Source organism: Cuculus canorus, chromosome 1 (assembly GCF_017976375.1).
Source record: "Cuculus canorus isolate bCucCan1 chromosome 1, bCucCan1.pri, whole genome shotgun sequence".
Lineage (NCBI taxonomy): Eukaryota > Metazoa > Chordata > Aves > Cuculiformes > Cuculidae > Cuculus > Cuculus canorus.
Window position 1 is genome coordinate 106,667,920 of NC_071401.1, and position 27,288 is coordinate 106,695,207.

Sequence of the window (27,288 nt, forward strand, 5' to 3'; positions counted from 1 at the left end):
GCAAGGTATTTCCAAAAGGAACAGCATGCAAAGGAAAAACCTTGTTTTGACCTGGTGTCATTTCACTAGAAAGACATAAAACTGAGATGGAGAAATAAGGAAGGGCTGATTCTCCATTGCAGCAGTGAGGAGAATGGCATAGGGAAAACAAAAAGAAAAACTGAGCCAGTTCCTAACAAATATTCTGCAATTTATAGTTCACAGCTTTTCAAATAGAAGTTATTTTCCTATATAATGGCTTTGTGGGTTGGGTGGGTGGTTTTTTTCTCTCTTCGTGATGCTAAGTCTTCCAGACCACCTCTTCTTCTAGCTGACTTTTTTTTATTCCTTTTGAAACTAGTCTATATTACTCCGTTAAGGTTCAGAAAACTGAAAAACCAAACCAAAACACACAAGAAGTCCTGAGCTAACCTTTAGGGGTCTTAGACAAAGGATAAGGTAAAAATTGGGAAAAAAAAAAAAATAAAAGTGTCATTTTACTGTTCGTTTTTCAAACTGGTAAAAAAAGAACCTGATTCTAGACTAGTCTGAAAAAGTAATCAGGTAAGATCTGAAAGGAGGTCATCATCTCTACAAAGTAAAATTAAGCTTTCATATTGAAAGTTAAAACTGAAGTGATATCTCTGTAAGATGACTGATGAATTTTTCAGCCTGTAGTGCTAAATCAAGCTAGGAGAACAACAATAGACACCAGGTTTTGACTGAATGAATGGTGCCAGATATGTTTTTTCTCCTTTTTTTTACCAAAAGATGCTGACTAAAAACATTCCTTTCTCCATGTCTCCAGCAGCTCTCTCTTGACTATGTCATATTTTCACAGTTTTCACAGGTTATCACACAGATTTGTCTAATACCAGAGCATTTCGCTAGTCTGATTCACATTGCACTTCCACTACCTGTAACATGTACATGTACTGACCTTTATAACCGCGCAGGAAGATTTGACCAGAAGATGGCCAAGGACTCCTTCCAACCTAAATCATTCTGTGATTTTATTGAATTTTGGAGAACTTTACAATAGAATTGATTCTTCTGCCTGGATTCATCCAGTCATGCTGGAGTGAACATAGCTAAGTGATGCTCCTATGCACACATGAAATCCTAGGTGGAGGGAGGAGGTAAGCTATAAAAAGCAAGGTGATAAAACAGCATGACAATTTGGCATTTAGTAATAGCTGAATAACAAACCTAAAAATATAGCTTATCCCGTATTTTCTCCAAGTTTGTTTAACTTGCTTTTATTTGTGCTTCTAAACCACAATAGTAACATTTCTGTTATTGTTACCAAAGATGGTGTAAGATGTATCATGAAGGTTTCATTTTCTGTGAAATCCTTTATGACACTTCTATAAAGTAAATCAGTGGAAAGTCCACTTCAGAAATGATCAGATACTTGAGATATTATACCAACAGACATGGAAAGTAACAGCAAAAAAATGTTGTAATTACCTGGTAGAAATATTAGATAATATTTTACTAATATGAGGATTTTCTTGTAGCTGGCTACCTGTGGCTTTTTCACGTAATATAGGCATATAAATGTATTTCAGTTCACCTAAATCCTGCCTCTATTTCCTTCAGTTTTAATTTAGGCAGCCTTAGTGAAGCTTTCCTTTATTAACTCTTATGTAGATGACAGCGCTGCTGTCATACATGTGATATTTTTAAAGTCACTGACAGGAATAATATTGTGTATAAGAAATGTATTTATATATTTCTTGTCCATTAAGAGTGGATAATGACAATGGACAAATGCCATTAATTAACAAAGTCAAAACAGCCCCTTACAAATCTGTGTGAGCACACTAGCTTGGAAACAAGTATATTTTTTCACAGTTGTACATAATTTTAAAGTATGATTTTCTGATCATGTTCAATGGACATGTTTTCAAGAACAAGTGTTGTAAATAGAGCATGGGAGGCTATCAGAAAGCAGTTGATAATGAGCTCTGACACAGTGAAGATGGAATTTTTGCTTCAAGGTGTGCGATTAAGGTGTGTGAAATTACAAGAGCTGGAATCACACGTGACACTCATATGATGAAGGAGGAATACTTTTAGTTTTGAATCACCTGCTGGCCTCTGTAAAATAATGTTTAAAATATAGTGATATTATAAAAAGTGGAAAATGTGTTCAAAAAAATTAGAGAGCTAATAAAATATAGTTTATCCTCTAATGTCAATGATATGAGTAATTCAGTGAGTGTTTTACTAGTATACCACCCAGGTGTGGGGGACTTGTGATGCTCTTTACCCAGAGGAGCTGGGTTTATTATTACTAACACTGAATGCATTTGTCACATTTTTATCTACATCACATGGAATAAGTGCTATATATACAGTACAGATAAAAAAGGTAAAAATATAGCATAAGACTACGCTAATTTTGTTTCCGCTAATTCAGTTTCTTTTTCAAAGAAATATTGGTGATAGATTTTAAGTGGTAATGTTGAATAATATCACACCACAGGTATCATAGGAATATTCATAGAATCATAGAATCGCTTTTGAGATCATTGAGTCCAACCATACCTCTCCACTACTAAATCATATCCTTGATCCCTTCATCTACCCTCTACACTTCCAGGGATGGTGAGTCAATCACCTCCTTGGACAGCATCTGCCAGTGCCCGAGAACCACTTCAGTGAAGAAAATTTTCCTAACATCTAATCTGAACCTCCTCTGGCATAACTTGAGGCCATTTCCTCTCATCCTATCACTTGTTACTTGGGAGAAGAGACCAATACCCACCTTGCTACAAACTCCTTTCAGGGAGTTGTGAATAGGGATAAGGTCTCCCCTCTATCTTATTTTCCCTGGGCTAAACAATCCCAGTTCCCTCATCCACTCCTCCTAAGACTTGTTCTCCAGACCATTCACCAGCTTTGTTGCTCTTCTTTCAACACGTTCCAGCACAATGTCTTTCTTGCTGTAAGAGGCCCAAAACTGAACACAGTACACAAGGTGCAGCCTCACTAATGCCAAGTACAGGGGCAGAATCATTTCCCTGGTCGTGCTGGCCACGCTGTTTCTGATAAAGGCCAGGATGTCATTGGCTTTCTTGGCCACCTGAACACTCTGCTGGCTAATAAGCCGACTGGGAGAACACTCCCAGGCCCTTCTCTGCCAGGCAGCTTTCCAGCCACTGTTCACCACTGTACAGGTTGTTTTGTCCCAAGTACAGGACTTGGCACTTGGCCTTGTTGAACCTCAAGCCACTGGTCTTAGCCCACTAATCCAGCCTATCCAGACCCCTCTGTAAAGCTTCCCTACCCCCAAGAAGTTCAACATTTTCACCTAGTTTAGTGTAATCAACAAACCTACTGAGGGTACACTCAATCCCTTCATCCAGATCGTTGACAAAGATATTGAACAGAGCTGGGCCCAGCACCAAACCCTGGAGAACACCACTTGTGACCAGCCTCCAAATGGATTTAACTCCATTTACCACAATTTTTTGGGCCCAGCCATCCAGCCATTTTTTTATCCAGCAGACGTTATGCCTGTCCAGGACATTGGCAGCCAGTTTCTCAAGCAGAATACTATAAGAAATGGTGTCAAAGGCTTTACTAAAGTCCTGGTACACTATATCCACACTCTTTCTCTTGTCTACTAAACAGGTAACCTTATCACAGAAGGAGATCAGGTTAGTTTGACAGGACCTGCCTTTCATAAACCGCTGTTGACTGGACCTGATCACCTGTTTGTTCTGTGTATGCTGTACGATAACACTCAAGATGACCTACTCCTGATCTAGGCATAGGACCTTGCACTTGGCCCACTTCTCAAGATTGTGCAGGTTCCTCTGGATGGCATCCTGTCCCTCAGGTGTGCCAGCCATACTACCGAACTTGGTGTTGTCTGCAAACTTCCTGAGGGTGCACTCAGTCCCACTGTCTATTTCATTGATGAAGATATCAGAAAGTACTAGTCCCAGTACAAACTCCTAAGGGACACCACTTGTCACTGTTCTTCTTTAGGATATTGAACCACTACCCTGTGAACGCCATCATCCAACTGATTCCTAATCCACTGAACACTGAACTGAACACTCCACTGAACAGTCCCATTAAATCACCAGGGACTTCACCTGACTACCATGACTTTTCATGTATCATGGAGAGTGGATTGACAACTACATCAGTCAATTCTCTCAGCACTCTGGGATGCAACTTATCAGCTTCCATAGACTTATATGTGTTCAGTTTCTTCAGGTGATCATGAACTTGATCTCTTACAGTGGGAGGGGCTTCGTTTCCACAGTCCCCATCTTGCAGTCCATCCACTTGAGAGGTGTGGGAAGAGAAATTGCCTGTGAAGAGAAAAAGCCCATGAGGTAGAGACGTTGTTCATCAAAGGGGGTACTCTTTCTTTGACAGCCCCTTTCTGGCTGACATACCTGTAGAAGACCTTATTATTATTTTTATTCTTTGCATCCATTGTCAAGTTCGGCTCCAACTGTGCCCTCGCACAATTAGCGCCATTCCCAACAAATACAGCTATGAGTTTGTCAGGCCTCTTACTGGAGAAAGGCAATATGTGTGTATGTCAATCCATCTTTAAATTGCTCTCCTGATCTGCCAAGGGTGTCACGCTGATTTGGGGCTTTGCTCAATTTGTTCTGGTTACATAGCCTTTTGCTATGGCCTGCATCCCTCATGCTTTTGACAAGGAATCTGGGCTGCTTTATATAGACTCATAAGGCAGTAACAGCATAGTGGCATTGTATAGCATCATTGCCCTGTGTCATGTAGCATCTTCCAGGAGAGACATCCAGACAGCAGACAGCTTATACATTGGCATTCAGACAGGTCAGGCAGGTTTCACATACCATCATGCGTGCCTCATTTCTCCTGAAATTATCCCGATTTTATGGAAAACAAAATGCCTCTCTGCTGTGTGGGGAGGTCCCAAGGTTGGTTACATGTTCAAAATGTGCACAGCCATTCCTTTCAAATGCACCAGATGTCAAAGTGTCGTGAACATAGCTGGCAATACAAGATGGGTTGGATAACTGGGGTTTTATGACAGGATGGCAAGTGATACATTAGTTAGCAGTGTTACAGTATAGATGGTAATGGGAATAATTGGGCTTCAAAAATGACATCCTATTTAAATGAATGGGTAAAGTTCATGTTTTTCTTACTACTGCTGCTGAAGTATATGTGACCTCTAAAGGACATAGCATATCATTTATGTGAATAAAGAAATACTTACTTTAAAAAATCTAAAGGAAATATAGTTGGTTGGTATTTTAAATTATAAAGGTTTCTTTTTTCTTTGTATGTATAGGAAAATCTTAACTATAAATTTAGGTTTCATGGCTGATAATGACATAACTTGCCATGGACTTCAAAGGAATCAGAAAGGTTTTACAAGCTAAGGAGATAGTGTCCCTGATTTCTGTATTTTCTTTCTCTTGAATGTTTATTTTCTCCAGTCTGTCTTCCCTTTATGAACTGAAGCCTTACATAGCTAAACAATCCCTTCTACAGGTCCATATTTATGTGGATACTCCTTGCATTATAGTACCTGTCCATTCCCAAGCAGCAATATAACTGAAGACTCCTACTGAAAGCAAATTTTGTGGCTGTTATGCATTGTTTACAATTGGCTATAAAGAGAAAATGTGATTTGCTTTAATTAAACAACAGTAAATTAGCAGTGATGATTTACTGACGATAATTACTCTTTATGAAAAAATGGAGCTTGATATGTGTTGTTCTTTTCATGCATCATCAGCTTATTTCTAAGGAGTCAGCCTTACACTTCATGCTTATTGTTTGTGTACTGTTTGCTGTAAGGCTGAAAACAACCAGAGATTAAAACCAGCGTCCGCTACATTTTTGAAGGAGCTAATGGCCCCCTTTGGAGCTGCTAATTGGCAAGTTCTGCAACTCCAGGCTTTTGAGGTATGGTTGCCATGGAAAAATTACTTTGAAGTTGGCAGTTGTGAATATTTGACCACAATTTTTCCTAGTTTGGAGACTGGATGAAAAGCACTGTCATCTCTCCCACAGGGCAAAAGATATCTGGAGAAACTGTGCAAAATGATTACCCATCAGAGTGGGTAGAAGAGTGGCAGATGATGACAAACAAGGTTTTCCCAATGGATTTCATTTCCCTGTCTCTTGTGTGGTTTTTCGGAGATTTTCCTGTTCGGTTTTGGTTAGGTTTGGGTGTTTTTTTAGGGCAATCTTTGAACTGATTAGAAGATTTCTGGATGAATAAAGGTTAATAACTTCCATTTAATTTAAACATTTGTGGAGGAAATGTGCTGTCCATCATTGAGAGATAGGCTGACAATCCTGCACCACAATATATAAACATAAATAATACAGCATTTGGAAAAGCCATTTTGAGATTTCACATCATCTATTTTGGAAAAGATGCAAACCAACTTATTCCAGTACCACTAAAATGACTGGGAGGAATTTTAGTGAGTGGTTTATGACATACTGCAACATCAAGGAAAAAGACACATGGCTTACCTGTTCATACAATCTCATGTCACAATTTGTGATGTTCTTCAATGATGCATTAGGTTGCCAACTGTCTGCCTGTCAGATTTTAAAGTAATTTTTTTTTAAATCATTTTGCCAGTCTGCACAAAATTTAAACTGACAGTCATTGACCTTAGTCACCGTATGCACTGACTGCAATAAAACCAGAGACAGATATTACATCTGAAAAAGTAGATTTTACTTGTTTTTTCTGTGGTACTTATTTTTTCTCTATTGCTTCCATAAAATTATGAAAGATGTATTGATATTACTGGACACTGGTGAATTATCCTCGAACAGCTTTGCTGATATACCTCAGCTATTTGCTTCAGTTTCCTCTAAACAAAGAACCATCATATTAAGTTGTCTGTTGATATTGGGTATCAATCTGCACAAAACAATTCTATTTCATGTTTTGATTTAAACTTAATTTGGAGAAGATATTTCAAGAGGGATGAATAGTTTATTATCTTGAGAGACATTTATCTGTACATCATAAAAAGATCTTTTCATGGCACACTGACAGAGTGGTTATGATTCTTGCACACATAGAAGATGAATTTTGAAGAATTTTTTTCCTTATAATAGGCCTTAAGACACTAAGAATGAAAGAAGGTTATGGCCCATCCCCCCTGTCCATGTTTGCATAACATAAATACAACGTGATGATTCACAGGAAGAGCAAGATTTTTTTTTTTTTTCAGTTTGCTAGACCGACCTGAGGCAAGTTAGACTTCCCTAAGACATCTTGGAAAGAGAGTGTTTCTGAGGATAGGAGGACTATGCTGAAAATTTGGAGTTAGAAGTTATAAAACTATGTTCATAAAGAGTGAAAATTTCACATAAAATTTGAGAGGTGTCTGTTCTTTTCTTGTTTGACATACACAAGATTTACCTCTGGGATGAAAACCTAAGTCTTTTTGATATCTAAAGAGAGTATGCAAATGACTGCAGCAAGGCATGGATTTTAAGTGTATATCGGCATTTATAAGCTAAAGAAATTAGTTTGTCTCTGACAGATATCACTGTCTCCATTGTCACAGTGAACTATGGTTTAAGATAACACAGTACACTTCATTCATTTCTTAATGCATAATTCTACTCCAAGTGTGCTGCTTTGTATGCTAAATATAATTTTTATTGTTTTATTTTCTTTTAGGTCACAGGAATAACCCTTAGGTGACTTTGTGGCTATTGAATAACAGTGGTTAAAGCCAGATCTTCCCTAGTGTCCAGCTCTGTCCCACTGGCTGGGCAGTTACATTTATATTACCACTTCAGAAAAGTTTGCACGTTTATAGTCTGTCACAGAGCAGATTTATCTAAAGTACTTACAATTCAAATAACTCTATAAAGAAGAACAAGTAAAGTTGTTGGGGTTTTTTTAAGTACTGCCATAAAATGATCTGAAATTGAATCTGAGATGGTCTGCAATGTCACAGACCAGTATGGTACTTTGGAGTAGAGAAAAAAAATCATGTGGGCACTTTTACTTTGGAAAATAGTACGGAATAGATGAAAATGAACGCTGACGTGACATAGTTTATATATTACATAGGAAAAAATGAGATGACATATGAAGGAACTAGAGCCTTATCCTAAAGCTACTGAAGTCAAAGTAAAAAATATTCCTGTCTGTAGGGCAGCAGAGATGTATGGAAAGGGAAAGATCTCACTCCTTGTAGTTAGAAGTCCAGAATTCTCTTGTTCATTCCTCCCATTACAGTCTTTGACATAGGAAATGCCAAACCCCACAGGTGTTGCAGATTAAGTGTGAAACATCACTCATTTCTGTGTTTAAGAAAGGGTTAAAGATTGTCAATGTTTGTGGCAAAAGCAGAGAAAGAGTGAGAAAAAAATATGCTTCCCCACAGGAAGCAGATTCAGAGGGAAAACTCACCCTATATTTTAGTCTGACAGTAAATATGCTAGATTTAAATATACTATATATATATACTATAAATAAACTGAAGGCAACATTGTACTTTACAGCTTATTCATTTGTGAAGCCTGCTCATCATGACTGTTCTCTAGCATACACGGGGGCATTTCCTCAAATTTCTCACTTATGCCAATGTAAATATTTGTAATCTGTTCTTTTTTTCCTTTTTGTTTTTTCTTTGAGTCACTGACTAGGTTTAGAGTACCTCTTGCAGCAGAATGACTGATAAACCACTGAGTTGCAATGGCACCATATACATGAATAGAAAAAGTACAGCAGGACTCTCCATGTACTTTTGCTGTGTACATCACACATTGCTTACCGCTGCAAGTAAAAGACCACTATGGATCAGAAAACTAGGCTTTCCTTTCCTTGTCTCCTCTGAGGATGTGCATGCATTGACCAGTGTTTTCAGTAAAATAAGGTCTTCTACAAATGCTTGCATTTAAAACTCATAAAAGGTAGACTGGCCTTTCCTCTACTATGTGACAACAGAACACTCATCTTGCAAGACCCATGTGTTTATGCCCAGTGAATTTTAACCTTCCCTCTTTTATGGCAAAACACGATCTGAGCTCCGAACCATTTTGAAAAGGACAACTCCTACCTCATGAAGCACAAACATATATAAAGAAAATCAAGATTCGTTAACTGATCATATCTCTTCAGCGTTATGTACAGGGCTGATTCTGAAAGAACTTGTGGTCTCAGCTTACAGCCTCACCTCCAAGGACTCTTCAATTATTATGGATGATTACAAACTTTTGGAAAAGTTGCATAACCAAAACTCATCCCTCTGCAGGAAATGTCACCATCACCAGACTATAGAATTATACATATGCTTGTACTCCTGTTCTGGGATAAAAAACAAATAAAATTTATATTTTTATTTTAAAGAAAAAAGACTTGACATGTAGAATGGGAAATTCCACACCCTCCCTGAAGAAGTGCATGAGCACTGTTGAAGTAGCCAGTACTCTGTTAATTAGATTGTTTTTTGTGGTGATGAACACTTGAAGCTATTAAGCATTTCAGGGGATTGAAATTGGGATCCATGTATTCTACATTTCTGTTCCAGCCACTGAGACACTACATGAATGGGATGGGAGAAGAAAGAAGAAAAAGAGACCATCTTATTCCTTGCTTTAAAAAAGAAAACATGTAACGTTTATAGTCCATCTAGAAATGCAAAGGATTTTCATGATAAACAAAAACAGACTCTGAACTATGAATAGTAGATAAATGTACTCACCATCCTGATGTGGCTCCTCTGCTTTTAATACCTGTCATAAGGTACATGATCCAAATTAGGTTTTTCTAGATCCCTTTCTAAGAAAAAGTAAGTCTCCATTCCTAGGAACCATAAGGTATCATTTGGGACCTGGGTTTTTGGAACTTATGTGTTCCTGTATTCTTTGGGTTTGTTTGCTAAATAGCTTTATAGTGTAGCTCGATTGTATGATTTTTTCTTCATATTTTCACTTCCCTTTTTTTTCTCTAGATTTTCTTTCCTGCAAAAAAATCACAGGTTGATCTTGCAGGGCTTTTAAAAAAAAAATGTATTTTTTGACAAAAATTTAGTTCAATATTTTCATAATAATTAATATTTTAAAGAATTATTTAAAATATTGGTATGTCTATGCACTCATTTCATTTCAATGAACACAGTAGATTTGTGTATAATAGATCTACTTGGCTCTGTGCCTGAAATGCATTTTGCACAGCTTTTCTTTCCTCTTTTTCCTTTTTGAATAGACCAACAACACAGTTCCACTAAATTAATTAAGGAACAATAGACAACGTTTTTCAAGTGCAATGCCACATGGGTGCTTTCAAGATGCAGTGTTTACTTTCTTTTTCCAGCAGTAATTCATGGCAAACTAGTAACAGGCTGACGAGAATTTAGCGTACAGGAGAGGGGAGGTCTGCAAGACATCATAAGCGCTATTGATTTTTCTTAAGTGCTAAGGCTTTTAAAGGGATTCCTACAAAGATGCATGCTATATGGAACAGGACTGTGTGCTCTGTCAATTTAGCTGGATAGTGAAAGGAAGATACGGTCTGGAAAAGCCAAACAAATGGAGAGACCTCTGGGGTTAATAAAAGTGAAGCTAGGTTCCTTCTAAATTGCTTTGCAGGCAATTGGAAAGACATCACAACCATTCAGCTTCACTTCAGTGGAGCATCTTATGCGGAAGATGTTATCTGTTCCAGTCTTAAAAGGTTGCAGAGAGAGGCTGAGATAACTCACAGGTTAAGTTATGCTTCAAAACTCTTCAGACACCTGGGATATGGCAGTTTGCCAGTCACGTTCATAACCTCAGATCAACATCAACCATATGCATGACAAAAATATCTCTCATAGCACCAAATTCACAAATAATGTCACAATGCTAAATGATCTGTTTCAACCTTCCATTACATTTGCTGCTCACTTTCTGACAGATTATGGCATGTGGCTCTTGGTTTACCATAAAGGCTATACTTTCCCAAGGCCAGTTGCTGAGCAAGAGATCCATCAAGGCTCTTGAAATGCATTTTCAAAGAGGTTACAGTGATCTGGCAATGTGCTGAATGTGAAGTGTTTTTCTACTTAGAAAACCAAAGTGCAGAAGACAGGAATTTAAAATTAGATTAGAAAGTTATTTACAATATATTTATTATACCTATATGGGCAAAGGCATGTTTTAAGGCTTTTTGTGAATGTTTTGACAATTTGAAATGAAGTATCAATAAATTAAGCTGAACCAGCTCAATGACCTTTCAACTTCTAATAGGGAATATACCAATCAGATATCAAAGCTGAAAATCTGAGTATTTTGGTCTAAACAATTTACAGGGAAGAGAAAGAGATGCAGCAGCAGGGTAGAAATTTCATGCTTATACACCCTACAAACAAATATTTCATCAGTTGAAAACAAGAGTAGAATTTTGTCTCAAGCATGCTTTAATCTGTATAAGAAAAACAATTTCTGTCCTGGTTTCCCATAGAAATACAACACTATAGAAAGAGATAGTGGATGCATACAAACATATCTTTCTTAACCTCTGAGGGTTTAGGGAAGATTTGCATGTAAAGTGAAATTGGGTATTTTCAATAAACTAATAAACACCAGAAAGTCTCACATTGCCTGATTTCATTTTTTTTTTCCCTGTAACAAGGGCAAAATAGGAAAAAAAATCAGCAGTAAAGTTTTCCAGTAAAACTGAGATAGGTGAAACAGTGCATATGCTACAGAGACAGTTTACCATCTGGATTTTTAGCAACTGTGGCATATTGTGAGGGACTTTGCCGAAGGATTCAGTCTATAGCAAGGCTATATGAACTCTATGGGAGAAACAGATAACTCTCCTTGGCTGATGGAGAGCTATCTACCTAACTTTTGACGAATAACAAATGTAGCAATGGGGAGCAAGCGACCTAAAACCACTATGATACTCTCAAACAAATAACATAAACTCAGGGTCATAGAACTGGACAGGCTGCACACAGTGAAGTGCAAGGTAAGAACAAGAACATCATATATCCAGTAATATAGATGCAGGAGGAGGTAAGAGCAAAGTTTATATCCTGGGGTAAATATTGTAAAGTGAAATTCCTGCTGCTTTTTTTTTGACAAAATTGATTAAATCTTACTAAGTTAAAAAACGTCCTAAAGGAAAAAAAAGATTAGACGGTATTTCCACCTTTCAGATGGATCTATTCATAAATATCCTGAATGACATCACAGATGTTGGGGTTTTTCTCATGTATACAGAAGGGAGCAGAATTCAACTAAGAAGAATGAAGAAAGGCCTGATATACTATAAACCAAAATAAGATTGAAATTCTAATATTACAAATTACTTTTAACTTGGTTCTACCTTTTTCTTTTTGCTAAAAGCGTTTCCAATAAAATGAAACCCCTATTCCTAGCATCCTCTGAATTATGGAAGTCTGTACAGATACACACTCTCTGTCTTGGATCTTTCCTATTATATCAGCTGTACTTTGGCTTTTTGACACAACTTCCTTATTATTAATGTGGAAAAAATAAAGAAATCATTATTAAGAAGGCTCCAATACAAAGGAGTGCCAATCAAAATTTAGCATACTGAAAAGGTCAAATATTTTCCGTTAATACATTCAGAGTCGGAGCTCTCTTTGTTCTTCAGTTTATTCAATGCTACAATTAATTCAATTACACTAACTTTAAAGCTAAGAAGTGTTGTCATAGATCATAACCTTTAGAAATGTCTGCATTCTCTCTTACACATCTACCTTAGTTAGCATATTTTAATGATATCTCAGAGAAGAACTGGGTTAAGTGTTCCTGGCTTAAAAAACCAAGAAAAAGTATAACTAATAAATCAGACAGCTGTCAAAAGCATACAGAAAGATTTAGAGATATTGTATTTAAAGATCAATACCCATCCATACAGTGAACTGGACACAGAAAGATAGAACAATAGGAAAAAATACTGATAAAAAAAAATCACTCAGAGTGAAATTCTTAAATATATCTCATATCAGCAATCCTCTGTGCACTCTTTGTCTCTCTCGGGAAAGGATGATGGCAATACGATGAGTTAAAGGAGATAACAGTATGAAAAGAAGAGAGGATGAAACATATATTTAAGACTTTAGGTAGCTGCTGTATTTGACAAGCTGACTATCTAACATCCTAACATTAGGCTGAGTGATCTTTCAAAACATCGGAGGTAAATGAAGTTGGGTTATTCCATCATTTTGGAAAGTACTGGCATAGAAAGGTTGTATGACTGGCATCTGAAAGATGGTACAATACACTATTACATAGGCAACATGTCTATTCAGACCCATTTACTTTTATCTAGGTATCTCAGAAAATGTTAATGTCACTGCCACCTAATCCTTGCAGTGCTATTTACTAAACTGTAATCTTTAAGACTAACTTCATATTCTTTATCCTTTTTGGTCTTATAGAAGGCAATAACTTCTCTTGTCTTGTTCATAGATGGAATCTTGTACTTCTTACATGTTTGGACTGCAGGGCAAACTCCTCTGAATATCCCACTGGTCTTAAAACAAATATTTTGCATTCAAGTGTTTGAGCTCAAGAGAAAAACAATCCAGTCACTAACAAGCAACATTTGGAGAGAATCCTGTCCCATACTTTTGTATGCACTAAATTTGAAGAGTCTTCCTTTTTACTTGCAAGATTAGAACCAAAGCAAGAGACATCTTTATAACACACCCACATTTTTTCCTGCAACTGTGAGTACTTTAATCTAGGAATACATAGCACAAGCTTTGTATAAAAACAGAGGATATAGTAAATATCACAGCTAATGCCATTTTACTGCTACTGATAATCACCCTAGCTACTTAGATCTAGTTTCTGCTCAGGTCTGAATTGTATTACACAAGTATAAAATAAAAACGTTTTTCTTTCTTAGTAACTCATCCTGTTCAAGCAGGTCTAGATGTCAACATGCTGAAGATGGAGTTTGGGCTCTAGATTGCACTTATGATTTAGGCTTTTGTTTTTCAGTATATGAAAAAAGGGGCTAAATTTGGGGCTAAATGTAAAAATAAAAATATAAAAATCTATACTGTGGTGCAAGTCCAGCATGAAAGAAGGAAAGAAGATTATAGCTTTCATCTCTGTAGCTTCCCAGCATGAAACACAAAACAAAGTTAGTGATGCTTCAGAGGGGCAGGAGAAAGCAAGTCACATGGCAGGGCAGAACTGCATTTTCAGGAGTCTCTTCCCTAAATTCATGCCTAGAAAGTCCCTTTTGAAAGTAACTGCAAAATAATGTTGAATAACCTACGAATATTTGGCTTTCCTAGACCAGATTTAAAAAAACAACCCACTGTTAATACATTATTGTTAGAGAATTGCAAATACAGAATAGATATGAAGAAAGTGAACAAACCTTTTAAACCCTTTTTGCAATTCATATTCTACTTAAAAAGTAGCTCTACCAGTAAAGTTCTCAATTTTGCTTCTCAGACAGGGCAAGCTCTTTGAATATGAAAACTTCTGAAAAAATTAAGTAACCGCCAAGTATTGTTATCTTGTACATCCAGGCAACGATAATTTATGAATTTATCCCACTTCCTATTGACTAATTGAACAGCAAATCTGCCCAAAAAAATAAGTGCAAACTCTCTTCTTCCCCTGTCCAAAGACTATTACCAGTTCCCTGGCTGGTGCAAACATTTTCACATAGCAAAAGCAGCTGCTGTTTCCTCAGCTTCTGAAAAGAGGTTGAACAATTAGCAACTGATGTGACTTTTCCCAGCATTTTAAAATACCTTTGATTGCTCGAAGGAGGTGATAATTTTCAGATTGAAAAACAGTGCTCAAAGGAAAATTCTTTCAGATTATTTGGAAGAGGAACTTGAGAATGACAGTCAAATATTTTATAAATCAGTGCTCTCTTGCCTCTTTTTCTGACTGCACACATTACTGGCTTGTGCTAAATAAGAAGGGATGAATTAAAAATATCCTCTTCCCATCCCTGTACACCCCTGACAAGTTATGTTCTAAGAGGAACTGCAGGTTTACAACAGTATGGATTATTATGTTCTCTGTTCCAGTCTGGGCTAATCTTCCCCAGACTGTTGAAATGCATGGAAAAAATATCCCCTCAACATAAGAGAGTAATTATTCCCTTGATGAAAGTATTGTTTCATTTTTTCCAGCAAGAATTAACTCAGTTTTATATAGATATTCAAATAGCTTTTTCATTTTCTTGTATGACAAAGCCCAACTCCACTAAATGGCAAAACAAAACCAAACAAAATCTGGATTATTTGTGTTCGTGCTCTATATTGTTTAGAAGGAAAAGTTTTTCTCCTGTGCACTTTTTTTAGGTGCAGTTAGTAATAAAACTTGCAATTTACACAAATACACCACTGTCTGTTCGAACATGACAACTCTGGAAGGCATTAGTTCAAAGATACTGTATTGATTTAAATTGAAATGAATTACCTTTCAGGGAAAATGCATTAACTTCAGTGGAGAGACACAGCAGTGAATATAAATGAAAAAAATATTATTTCTCTACACTATTTTGGCCTCAGTTCACATGATTTTTTTATTTTTTTTCTTTGTAAAACAGATTTAATCTAAACCAACACTAGCTTATGACATTGTGTATTTATGAATTTCAACAAGGATGAAAAAAAGATGGAGAAATGTGAGAGGTATGAAATATGAATCAGATGGCCTTAAGGTTCCTCCTTTCCCCAAGGATTTTACCTACCTACCTTTATTTATTGTCTGATTTAATAGACACTTGAGGAATTTTATTTTATTATTTTGAGGGAGGGAAGAGTAAATCAATTTAATCACTTAATGGGGTTTCTAGATTAAATAGTTCTGTGAGCAGACTGATTAATGTTTTTGATTTTGTATATCTTTCACAGGAATGCAGTCACATGACTTTTGTCCCATGCTGCTCCTCATACATAATATTTTTATAAGAGTCCCCACAAAGAATATACAGTTAATGACAGATTTTTTCTTTATTTACTAAAAATGTATTTGAATCTTGAACTTGTAAATTAGGGTTGGTGTACCAGAGCTAATTTGTATTCTGAGGATGACTCAACAAGAAGAACACCATCACTACCTCTCAAAAAAAGATAAAAAAATCTTTCAGATAAATATGACTCACCTACAAAGGTGAAATCACTAGAATATATTGACAATTATGGACTAGTCAAGTAAGATGTTCAATGCTAAAAGCTTTTGTCAAACTGAAAAAAGGGGCTGACATCTTTTCTACATCTTGGGTCAGTATTATACAGCCACTGTATTATGTAGTCCTTGTATTAAATGCTACGTTAACTTGTAATTTTTGTATCAGTATTTATAAATTCAAACAAACTCGTTCCACATTCTCTCTGTGTTTCTCAGCCACCATTTCAACAATATTTTGATGAGTCTGAATTCTGCAGTTCCTCTGTGGTCCTTAGAAATCATATCTTTTGTTGATTTCATATTGAGTCTTTATTCCCTAGCTAACCTCTCTTGGAGGTCATCCAAACAAGTGGGCTCAAGCAAGCCTTGAAGCAGCATACTCTGACGTGACATTGAAGGAGGATGGTGAATGATGAAAGTTATTGGTTTTGTGGGGCTGGGGGTGGCAAACAGAGGATCTGTATGTAGGAGAGGTGATGAAGAAGTCATCCCATTAAGAAAGTGAGTGAAAAATAAATAAGCTGGTGAAGAAAATAAGCTCACTGAACTCTTAAAATATGTACCTTCATACTCATGAACCAGTCACGTTATGAAAGGGGCTGGAAGTGTAAATTTTCACAGCAGAGAATTTTAAAGACATCAGCCTACTGTAGAAAAAAATGAATTTTGTTACATTTATGAGGCTGTGTTAACATTAAATTGGAACATGGAATTAAAGCTGCAGATACTAATTTGTTAACTCAATCACAAAAATCCTATCAGAAGATAATTATTGCTCTGTTTTCCTAATGAGTGCACAGCAGATGACCAAGTAGCCCAGATATGTTTTAGCATAAAGTAAAAGAGAGTAGTCAGATGATTTAATATTGACCACTGTTTTTCATGTTACTGTCAGTCACTTGCATTTGAAGTCTACCTCAAGAATGAAATACAATGGTTTGGTATTCATAAGTGGCACTTAATGATACACACTCTGACGATACATCTAAAGTTTAGATTTTAATCCATTATATGGAACTGGAAGTTCACTAATATATCTAAGAGGTAAAAGACTCTTATTATTACCTGTTTGTTGTTCCCTATATTGTCTTCTACTATTAATCTAGAGTAAATATTGATATTATTATGTTTGCAGGGGTCATTTAGCTAGCCACTTGATGTCACCGCAAGTCAACAAAAATTTTGCTCTTCGTGCACTTAAGGGGTGCAGATAAGTGGCTGAACTAGAAATGTGTTTTGAAATGATGTTTCTGTCGATAGTCATATGAATGAGATAGACAATGTACATCATTACATTTCTTTTCTGTAGAAAGTAAAAGGGTAGCTATAAAAAAGCTACTTCTCATGTTTGCACTAAAGATTACTTTTAATTAGGCGACTTGTCTAGGAGGAATTAGATTGTGTAACAAAGAATGAAAAATATTGGTGAGGGAAGAATAGTGGCAAAAGCAGTAACACTGCAATAAATAAAAAAAAAGCTGAGTATTCATTGGGTCAGAAACAGTTGTCATTACTGAGTAAAATTTTCCTTTGTTGTTATTAGAGACTGCTAAATTATATTTTGCACTTGTCTGGAAAGATTTTCATATATGTGAAACCCCCCAAGATTTTACATCCAATACCACTACTTAGTTATAAAAAGGATTAAAGCTTTTTAATATTGCAACAAAGGTCAGAACCATACCTTACTTGGGAACTGCACTTGTTAAAAATGTTGTTTTTCAAAAGTAAGAATTTTCTCTAAATAATAGTTGTGCATATTTCAATAGCACTCATGGAAGGGTCTATTCCTGAATTAGAAAATATCTCAGTAAAAAATAAATTTACTGAGAAAAAAAATCCTGACAGAATATGGTTATTTTTTAAAACAAAACAAGCCTAAGAAACACATGTACCCAGAAAGAAAACATGGAGTAGCTGAAGAGCTTATGCCTCTAAGGCCTTCAGGCATGCTCCGGGTCACTCATAAACTGCTGTCAGGCTTTGCATGAAACCAATCTAGTTACACACTACTTAACCATGTAATCAATTGTTTCATAGGATAGGAACATCTGACTGTATGTGGTATAGTGATGCATATCTCATGACTACAAGGAAAAAGATTTTTTTACCTTTTATGTATTTTCAGATCTGATTCTTTATCTGGTCTAATTTAGCACTGCTATATGTCTTCAGTGTAGTTAATACTGATTTGTGAAAGTGTAGAATAGTAATCTATATGGAATACTCAGCTTTGGGTGCTCCATATATATATACATCTTCACATCTTACCTGACGAACCCACTAGGTTTGAAAAGCTATTCTTGTTGGTTACCTGGCTGCTGAAGGACTACTATAGATTAAATCTAGATGACTGAGTTCGTTTTCTGCATGTATATCAGTCTCTAGCAAGTGAATCAGCAGTCCAAAAGGCAGTCAAACTGATAAAAAATTAGCATATAACGTGCTAATGTAGATGAAAATGAATTACCATAATCTTTCACTTGGCATTGTGGCTTCCATTAGGATCTAATTTCAGCTCCTTCACTTTTTATAAGAGTTTAAGTGAGAGCTTGCATCCAAGCTAATAAAAAGATGGCAGGACAAGAACTAGCATCACACAGCTGGACATACAATAGCAAAATATAAAAGTAAAGAAAAGTAATTGATAAAATTGCTTTTCCTGCCCATATCTTTGATTCTCGCTACAGAGCTCTATATGGTGTGCCATAAATTTTGATATAGGAAAGAACAGGGTTTGGCTCCTTTGAAAGTGTAATGATGCTGGTCTCTCACTTTCCCTGTGCCCTACATAAGGAGTACATTAATGACTTGGTGATCTACACAGCAAAGACATTGATGCACTTTCTCAATATTTTTCCTTAGCAATTTGGAAGAAAGGAGAAGTTAACAGCCAGTCAGATTTCAACTGAAAAAAAAAAAAAAAAGAGTGCAACTGATGCTCTCAAGAATATTAATCTTCAGGTCCTTTGTAAAAGAAAGGTAAATGGCAGCAGTCTTTTACCCTGAAATTTTTATTAAAATAAGGATTAACAGTGAATGTCTTTGGTAATATCCAACTGTCATCTAGCATAAGATAGAGTCAATTTGAGCCATATCTGTTTCTGTTCAGCTAGGAACTTGCTATAATTTTCTCTCTTTTGTATTTATGTTACATGGCAGTGAGAAATTTTACACACAATATACTTAAGTAATAAAAGCAGAGAAACAAGTTTTTTTTCAGAGAATTAACAGCCTCCTGGGAGCCAAGGCTTCACAACCCTGAAAAGGGTCATTAAGCCCAAAGAAATGTCCAGTGCTGAAGTTGTTATTGATATGAGCTGAAAGTGTATGTATTTACCTGTGGGAAAAAAGGTGGAAGGTGGAATGTTTGGATTTTGTGTTTCTACTTGTGACAATGTCTTTAGCAAACCAAGTAGATGATGATCCTAGAGTAAGAAAAATATCCTTTGCAATTCTTCATCACATTCCAGAAATTTCTGTCAGTTGTATAATGTGATGAAATATAATGGATTACATGGTTCTTGAAAGACTTTGGTACCATGACATTCAGAGAAAAGATAAATAGTAGTTTAGGAAGAGAATAGACAAACAAAACTCTTTAGTTCATGAAGTTTCTTAACTGAGAAGACAAAGACAGAAAAAAAAAAAACAGTTTCAGAAAGGAGAATCAAATTAGTGGCAGCAAAGAAGCTGTAGAGCAAGAAAAAATTAAAATCTGACTACAATTGCTTTCACAATTTGTAGGACTTGTCTGCCAAAACACAGGTACTCTGGACATTAAGAAACAGAAGTGCCTAATGGATGTATTTCAGATGAAGTTTTTTGGGGATGGCTGACTCCATTCCAATGTTCTCCATGTGGATAAATTTAGTATGTTGTTTATTTATTTATTTTCCCCCAACAGCAGTGTTTTGTCATGGCCAAGTAGAAATTCAGCAATTTTTACAAGAAATGGGAAACTACATTAGACTGCACAGATCACTGGGTTGAAAAGGCTAAGCAGAGTAATAATATGCTTTGTAAAGGGGAGAACACTTATAAGGTATGGTTTTCCTTCTTTCTCTGATTTATACCTCCTCTCCCAACATCCAAGGGTGTTTTTAGAAATTCATTTGCTACTTTCTCTCTACAACAGGTAACCAATTTTAAAATTCAAGAAGTACCAAAACTGGTTTTCTAAACATTAGTTATATCTTGAATAAAGTATTTAATTTGAATTGCTGCTAAATTTCATGGCAGAGATCACAAGGGGATATTCTTGTGCAGAACAACAGGAAGCTAACATGTTTTTATTAATTAAATCTCTCTTGGTAGCTGTGGGATATTGCTTAACCTATCCAGAAGAGATTTAACTTCTTCCACCCTAGTATTTGCCTCAGGGCTTTCTTTCAAGTATTACAGAACTTCAAAGCCTAGGAGCCTGAGTCTTCTGCAGTATCGAAGGACATCAGATATTGGATGCACAGCCAAGCTACCCAATCTGAGAGAAAAGACTGACCATTCATTCAGCCTAGGGCTATCTGAAAGAGAAAAAGAAAGTTCTGAGACTAGACAGAGCTGCAATAAAAGCTATTTAAAAAACTGGTAAAATATTATGATTGATATTCTGAAGTGCAAGTTCTTAATATAAAGCTTATAAAAGATGCAGCAAGAAAAAAATTATACAGGTGGAAAATATATTCCTCTCTATATTAGAAATATTGTGGGCATTGCAGGTGACTTTTTTATGTATTCTATGCAGTAGTGTACCAAACCATATGATATCAAGTGTAACATATTTTACAGTCAAATCATTTTTGTTCAGCCTCCTACAGGGTTATGACCAGCTGTACATATATATATGGCTATAAAAATGTCCTGTAAATAAATTGTAGTTTTAATTTGTATTCATTGTAAGAGTAGCATATATTTAACGTAATATATAAAATACCAAGACTTGGAGACACAATAAAGGATGTTAGAAAAAGATAAGCTCTTCAAAAATCTAGTGTTTTTTACAGTTAATCATAAACCAAGAGTAAGTGCATTCATGTATATTTCACATCGCTTTTTGCTGCCTCACTAGTGTTATCAGCTAAAGTTTTGTATCACTAAAAATGTAAACATAATTCAAAAAGAATTGGTGTGAATTCATTGCCACTAATAAAAAAAAAAATAAAAAGCAAACCAGAAAATGAGATTTTCTACAATGTCTCACAGGGCTTGTAATTAATTTCAGATAGAAATTTAAATTAAATTTCACATTATAGCCAGTAGAGGCTTTTTTTGGGCAACACATCAATAAGTAATTTTTCTGAAGGGTATATTTACAATTGCATGTTGATGAAATACATGTATTATAATGCAGATGCAAGAAAGATAGTCTGGAAAAAACATGCAAAAAACATGTTCCTCTCACAGTAAGAGTACTTTGACTTTTCTGTATATTCTCAATCTTTCAGACATCTCTTTCCTGAAAACATTATTCCAGGTGTACTAAAGCTCTTGGGAAGATTATAATTGTCTTGAATGCTTTTGAAGGCCTCGAGATAACAGAATTCTTCTGTTAGCAGGTGCAAAAGATTGTTCCCCTCTCATTTACTGTCATTTTAGAGAATATTTAATGGCTCAGGGCATAATCACTTATAATTTTTCTTTATTTTACACTTGAACCTAATTCCACTGGCTTGAGTGGAGCAGGTCCTGATCTATGCTGCTGTGAAGGAAGTTATTAGAAGAAAAGTTTAGAACTTTGGACAAAGTATTTACTTATGACTCTGTTGCTAATTTTCTTCTAGTTATTACTTTTTTCATTTTAAAGTTGTACTAGAAATATCTAGGAAAATATTTAAGTTTATAAGAAGATTATATATGTATTTCTACCTTATTGTTTTTTAGAAGTTGTAAACATGCCTACAACAACGTTTAGGATTTCTTTCTAGTTTGGATTGCTTTCCACATATGATAATTCAAGAAATTATCATATGATAAGATTAAATTTAGATAAGATTAGATTAGCCAAAAGCTTTAAAAAAGTGTTTATAACTAATTTTTTCTGAATTTTAACTTAGATTCCAAGCATTACCCATAGCTGAGACAGTATCAGTTTCAATGCTGGGGTTACTGCTAGGGAGGATGGTCTACAGCATAATCATCGCAGAAATTCTCACTTGGTCACACCTCCACTGACTTTGGGGAAGGAGACTGCATGCACATCACCCATATCCATATTTTAGTGTGTTTTGATAAATGGCATATCTACCTGTCTGTCTACATGTGCATCTGCATACATTTATCTTCTGCAGGAGTAAAGTCCCATGAAATCCCAGAAAAGGTAATATTATGGTCCAAAGAATTCTTAGGCCACATTCTTCTGGCTCTGCAAATAGAGACCTGTCTGCTTGCTTGAGCAGGAAAAATAATGCTTCCTAGGGATTGAGTGGGTGCTTGATGACTAGTTCAATCCCTCACTTTGGAAGAAGTTGAGCCAAATTAACAATTCTCTCAGTTTCTGAAGTTCTGAAGTTGCAGAACCTCTGGTTATTGCAGAGCAAGTACTGCACCTTTCTTTAGCAGGGAAACCTGAATGGCTCATTCTGCCCCTATAATTTCCTCTTAGTGTTCTTTACTACTCATCTTCTTCTGCACTGCATCTCTCCTATATTTTGTGTCTGTTGGTTTTAATTCTCTCCTGAGAAGAATTACATCTTCCCTTTTTCTGCTTAGTACTATTTTTATCAGTAAATTAGTTTCCCAGTTTGGAGGTTTGGCACATGTTTAGATTTTGTAAGTAGGCACTTTACTAAACTGCTGTCCAAGATTTGGTACTATAAAACTTTTAGAATGGAATAGTTTAAGAAGAATGCGTTTGTACTCATTTTTCTACATGCCCCTGAGAATCACTCCCTTTGACCTGCTGGCCACGCTTCTTTTTTGGCTGCATCAAAAGAAGTGTGGCCAGCAGGTTGAGGGAAGCGATTCTGCCCTTCTATTCCTCTCTTGTGAGACCTCATCTGGAATGCTGTGTCCAGTTCTGGAATCCTCAGTGTAAGAAGGATATGGAGCTGTTGGAACAGGTCCAGAGGAGGGCTACAAAGATGACCAGAGGAGCACTTTCCCTATGAGGACAGGCTGAGAGAGCTTGTTCAGCCTGGAGAAGAGAAAGCTCTGAGAAGATGTTATAACGATCTTCCAGTACCTGAAGGGGCTACAGGAAAGCTGGAAAGGGGCTATTCACAAAGGCTTGTGGGGATAGGACAAGGAGGAATGGGTATAAACTGGAGGGGACAGGTTTAGACTAGACAGTAGGGAGGATTTCTCCACCATGAGAGTGGTGAGGCACTGGCACAGGTTGCCCAGGGAAGCTGTGGTTGCCCCATCCCTGGAGGAGTTCAAGGCCAGGTTGGATGGGGCCTTGGGCAGCATGATCCAGTGGGAGGTGTCCCTGCCCACAGCAGGGGGGTTGGAACTGGACGGGCTTTAAGGTCCCTTCCAACCCAAACTATTCTATAATTCTATGATTCTATGATTAATATAGGTGCTAAGAAGAGGAACATTTGAAGTTAATCTATTTTCAAGATTTTCAAGCACGGCCAAGTACTTCTTATCTATAGTGCATACTGCATTTTTAACATTAACATCTTTTAGGACCTCTGTAATGACAAATGCCGCTTCCTGTCAAATGTCAGAAATTGGACTAACAGCACTGAGACTACTAACAATTCATACATGTAATATTAACATGCAGATAGGACTTCAGAACAGCTTTTTCCTTCATTCTAACTAGCGTTTACATAAAAGAGGATTAACTCCCTCCCCCAGGTCTCCTTTTTCTCTCTACCAACTCCAAAACTTTCAATACTTCATTTGAAACTATATTTTCTTTAAACCTGATCAGTCCTTTTTGTTATTCACCTATCATGGTCTGACAGGTAAAAATTTTTATTCAAGTGCAGTCCCAGAGCTGGGCAGGTTACTTGTGATGCGTGCAGTGGAAAGGTTATTCCACATGTTTTACTGACAAACATATTTTACATCCCAGTGGCACATCAGACTTTCTGAAAATACCACCACGTTGTCACAGAGTTTTCAATATATTCTCCTCTTACATAGCCCTTTTGTGAACAATCAGTAATTTTGAGGTAGTGCCCATTTATAATGTCAGAATTCATTATATGCCTGTGCAAACGGAGACTTTTTAATATTGCATAATAGGTTTTGGGTTGGGTTTTACTATGCCTACTCTCTTCTATCGATCAGCTCATTAAAAAAGACAAAAAATAGTACAAGGTCCAAAATAGAACTTATAATAATTGCTGATATATTACTCCAGTTTGATAATGCACAATACTAAGTGCTCCTTGAGTACGCTTTTGCACCTGTTTCTTTCATACATTCAATTTAGTTGCATTTTCTTATCTTGCTAATGAATAAAATCTGCCACAGCACCAAAGGCCTTACTGAACTCAAGATACATAGCATATACTCCTTTTCTCCACTTTTATAAGCTACCACAAAAAGAAATTAAATAGATTTAACAGAATATGCCATCAACAAATCCATATTGATGCATACTCATGTCCTAGGTACCATCTATGTGATTAGTTTACTTGAGTATTTGTTCCAATGTTTTACTGGAAATTGAAGATGAACAAAATATAATTTCTTTAAAATAAAACAGCCTGCAGCTGCAAGTTTCCACTCTTTTAGAATTCCTAAGAGCTATTACGTATTCCTGCTTTAAATACTTTTACCATTCCTCTATTACATCACATTAAATAGTACCTTTTGAAATCCAAAATATCTGAGTATATTCCACCTATCCTTTTTATATACCTGTTTCCACATATCATTCTTTCTCCCCTCTTTTCTTGGTGTTGACCTACTTAATCTCCCCTCTTTTCTTGGTGTGACCTACTCAATCAGAGCTGACCTCTGAAGAAGTGTGATTTGTTTTATTGATAGAATGATTTGTTGTTCATATCTGCTAGTCAAAACTAATACTTTTATCCTCGATTAGAACTTTGATCCATTAAATGTACCAATTAAATAAATAAGATCATTGTGCATATAACACTACTAAATTTTTGCTACTTAAAATATCAAAAAGTTGTCCTAATTAAGCTTACTGAATGGTGAAAATCACTTATTTTGGTATGGATCACTTTTTAATCTAGTTTTGGATATATTATTTGGGCACTTAGCAGTTGAAAAAACATTTTGTTCATCTTTCTGAGTTCCAAGAGACATAGATATTCTCCACTTGTCTGCATTTGACACAGTCTTTATACATTTAATTAAATCACAAGAAATAAGGGTCTCACTGGTCCTTTTCTCTGCTTAAAATAATCCGCACCTGCTTTGGGTGGTACTGCCTACCAAGGTTCAGTGGAGTATTTTCCATTATTTTTATTCAAGAAGCATAGGATATTTCTAAATAATAAAACCCGAGTTAAACCTGAACTTTTCCACCAGTTTTGAAATTCCAACAGAAAATATTTTATTAACCCATTTGCCCTTTGTCTTTGAGCCTCCAGTCAACTTTTCCTTATCCTCTCATTTCTTCTATGTCAATGTATTGCATCCTTGGAAATAAGATTTTTGAACAATACTGGTACCTTTTAGTGAATTCACTAGTCTCAACCATATTTAAGAGGCAGTCTTTCAAAAGAAACCATGCTCTGGTTTTGTTTAAAATAATTTGTGGCGTAATAAAGTCTGTTTTATATCTTTTACTGTTTTTTCACTGTAATTTATAGTATATCTTTTGAAGATTTAATTATGATAAATTGCCTTCTTTTTCTATGTAAAACAATCAAATTTTCTCTACAAGCTGCTCCAGGGAAGCAGTGAAACATAATAACACATCATGATTTCTTCTGAAACTATGCTGACTCTTCATTCAGCTAAATGAGTAGAAAGATACACCTACACTGCACATGGTGCAAAGCTGTGACAGAGCAGCGGCGTCCCTTTGAGAAGTAACAGTCATGTAAATACAGCAGTTCATTTTTGGGTTGTATTTCTGCAAAATTTCCTAGATTCTGATAAAACTTTTAAGTAATTATTCAGAAAACAGAAAGGTGAAATGAAAATATATATTATAAGATATTTTCACATAAATTGAATTGGGAAAATAACCTTTAATCCTGCAAAAGCCTGAGCAAATTCAGCACTAATCCACCACAAAGCAAACTGTGAGAACTCTGCTGCTCCCTCTCTTGGTGCAGCTCAAATTTAAACTGCATGAAACTACTGGAGGTAATGACATTAAAGCAGAAATTTGTTCCAGTATTTCAGTCTCCTTGAGAGAGTGCAACATTTTTCAAATGGCTAATCTATTTGAATTAAATTAGGTGAACCTAACATTCATTTCAAAATCTTTTATCCTTCTTCTTCTCAGCCTTGCAATGCAGGGAGCACAACTATTGCCTTCTGGGAGCTGTTGCTATCAACATAATTTAGATCAGCCTAGATGACTATTGTTAAGATGCATAAATGAAGCCTGGCTAGCCCCAGGATTAAGGAATCACAATGCTCCTTTTATCAGTTTGCCTCTTCTTCCCTGTTATCTTGAAAATCTAATTTTAAAGCGCCAAATTTTAAAGCTATTATAATGTTTTTATGATTATTCCACAACTTTCACAGGCTGTGAGCCTAAATTTTATTTTTTTTCATAAATTCTCCTTTCCTTTGTGGTTTGTGCTTCCAAGTTGTGCACAAAACAGTCTCTCTTACTCTGTTTTATTAGAAGTCTCTTCAAACACTGAATTTAAAGGTTTCTTCATAACCCTCGCTCTATTTTTGCACTCAGAGGGCCATATGTACTTTGTAGTTATGACAAGGCGTTTGCTGTGTGCATCATCATTTACTGTAACTTATTTATATTGGATTTCAGAGTATTATAACAGGATCAGTTAGAGGAGATTCACAGACTACTTACAGAAGCAGGTGAGCTGTGGGCAGAAGGTCTCTCCTACTGGTTCTGCCACCAGCACGGTAATCTCCAGCAGAGCAGGTTATTATGTATTTGCCCTAAGCTGCTGGAGCAAGATCCCTCGAATTAATTTGTCAAAATCCATTTCTAGATGATAAGTGCAAGATTAATACTTCAGGCTTCTATATATAACAAGTGGGAGGACAGTTTCTGCAGTGCTCTGGAGAACTGGGTAATGATGGCAAACA